The sequence below is a fragment of the Piliocolobus tephrosceles genome, chromosome 1 (genome assembly GCF_002776525.5).
Source record: "Piliocolobus tephrosceles isolate RC106 chromosome 1, ASM277652v3, whole genome shotgun sequence".
Lineage (NCBI taxonomy): Eukaryota > Metazoa > Chordata > Mammalia > Primates > Cercopithecidae > Piliocolobus > Piliocolobus tephrosceles.
This window is the reverse complement of record NC_045434.1, coordinates 77,735,407-77,738,144: the sequence shown is the minus strand read 5'-3', so window position 1 is coordinate 77,738,144 and position 2,738 is coordinate 77,735,407.

The following is a 2,738-nucleotide window of genomic DNA, read 5'->3' as shown; positions in this document are numbered from 1 at the left end:
GAAAAGAAGCTAGCAGAAGAGAAACAGGGCACCCCTCCCTGTAAATGAAGCATCCTGGAGCACTTTCATCACAGGTATTGTTATAACTTACATCACAGGTATTGCTGTAAGGGCAAGATTAGAGAGAGTCTGGGTTCCCTTCCTTCACCCTGATCCACCCTATCCAACCAAAAATGCATGTTTGGAAAATGAACCCAAAGAAAGGGAGTACTTCCCTCAAGGCCCACAACAGGAGAGTTGGTCTAAGACACTTCTCCACACCTCCTTCAACCTATCAAGTCCCAGTGCCATCCTTTTACCCCAGCAAGAGGGACAAGGGAGAGGACAAGGGGAAGTGTCCCAAGAGAGGTCTCCTTCACATGGCAGGAACTTTTAACTCCTTCAGTCTTCCCATGAGTGCGCCCCTCCTGCTAATTGGGATTCCTTGGCTCTCTGGCATTCTGCCTAGAGATCAGAGGATCATTTCTCAAAAGACAGTCAAAAACAGACTTTTGGGAAGGGCAGCATTAAACACAGATGCCTTCACAAAGGTCTCTCCAGAGCCTTCTGCCTCTGAAGAGAAGTGAGGCACGAAGGACTTTCCAAACTTATTGACCCGTGGAATTGTTTTTAGGAGCATCCCTAAAGGCAAACTTTCAGAATTCCACGGACCAATAAAACACTGGGAAATGAAGTGTTAGGGTGTGATAGCAACACACCGATTATACCCCAAAACAAGGTCTGGTCTGAGAGCCACTCTGTCACTTTCAAGGAACTTTAATGTATCTGTTCTCCATCATCATGGGTTGGTTTAATTTGGTACACTCTCAGAATGCTGGGAGCACTTGCCTGGGGTTTCAGCCCGCCATCACTGTTGGTGACAGCCTCACAAATGGTTTCCCAAAGTCTCATTTAGCTAATCTAATTTACCTAACCTCCCCCATGCACTCTTACCAAATTGGCAGACCTTCACAAGCTCATCTCTTCACCCTGCCCTGTTATCAGCAACGGGAGAAGGAGAGGAGGAGTATTTCTCCCTGTAGGACAACTGCCTGCATTCCATAACCTCCCCTTCCCCGCAATCTCTTTCTGCCTTCATGTGCATCAGTTGCTGCTCTGGTCTTTTGGTTGCAAGTTTCTAACATTTTCTGCAGAAGAGTCACAAAAGCAAGTCTTTAGGTAGCCCCTCTCGAGCCTGGCCCACATTGTCCTTTTCAAGACCTCTAGCTCTGAGTTTGTGATTCTCTATTGCGGCTGCAGCATAAGTTGCCACACAGAGAAGACGCCTACCAAGGGTGAATATTTTGGCCTGACCCCAAACGTCTGTCATTCACTATTGTAAGATGTGAAAGTCTGGGATGGCCTACATTCCTGATCCTACATTTCAAGTGGAATAGTGTGCAAATGCTCAGTATCCAAAATAAATGGGACATCAGCTTTGTCTCTGGCATTAACCAACTCATTAAATATAAAATAAACACAAGTAAATGGCCTTTAAATCTCACTGACAGAAAGCTTGGCAACTACTCTGAGATTCTAGAGGTCACTGGAACTTCTCTCTTCAAACACGAATCTTCCTCACACTGTGAGGCACAGAAGGACAGGTCTGCCTCCTGTGGGTTTCGGGGTGCTCCCTTCCATGTGGGAGCTGCCCTGCAGAGCTAGCTACCCCAAGAGTCTGTCCATGGAGAATGATGGTTACTGCCTGAAGTATGGCCTTTGGCACTGATCCGCCATGGAGAAATGGCTGTTAGTTCTTACAAGTGATTAGAAATTCAGGACTAAGACTTTCACTTGGCACTAATTATAAATACCTAGGAAGAGCCACCAAACCTGACCTTGGGTTTCTGATTGCTCCCTACCTATTGGCTATTCCCAGAGAGCCAATATTCACATAGTTTCCTAAATCCTGTGTACACTCACTCTCCCACGGGTCCCCCGGTCCCATTAGTAATGGACCCCCGGTCCCATTAGCTGAACATTTCGCTTTGTCTCAATCTATCTGTAGTTTCAACATCAACTGGACTTGTTGGGGAAGGTGATGGCTCAGGTTCTCTGGATAACTGATGTAATTATTCACCTCATGCCAAGCATGCACAAAACAAATTGTAATAACTCACCAATCAGAAAACAAGCACATGCACCTCTTTGCTCAGAACTTTACTTCAGAGCTCAGCTAGATTTCAGCAATTACTGACCTCTTTTATAAAATCAAAGTGAAAAATGCACTGCTTTTGGTAAAAAGCATGTTGACTTGATAGTCCTTCAAAGGTGGGTGCTTGCCTGGGAGGCTATGGGTGAGCAGCTCCATTATGCAGCAGAACCAGCTGTGGTCAGGCATCAGAATTATTGGCTTTGCCCATTCACCTCAGTCAGCTTTCTTTTTTTTCCCCTTTTTCTTTCTTAGAGATAGGGTCTCACTCTGTCACTCAGGCTGGAGTGTAGTGGTGCAATCATAGCTCACTGCAGCCTCAACCTCACGCTCCTGGGCTCAACCAATCCTTCTGCCTCATCCTCCCAAGTAGCCATAGCCAGGACTGTAGGCATGCACCACCACACCCAGTGCATTTAAAAAATTTTTTTGTGGAGACAAGATTCCATTATATTGTCTGGGCTGGTCTCAAACTCCTGGGCTCAAGCCATTCTCCCACCTTGGACTTCCAAAGTGCTGGGATTATAGGCATGAGTCCCTGTGCCCAGCCTCAGTAAGCTTTCACAGTCTAACTTTGTGCCAAGAAGTTAGTAAGATCTAAAACTAG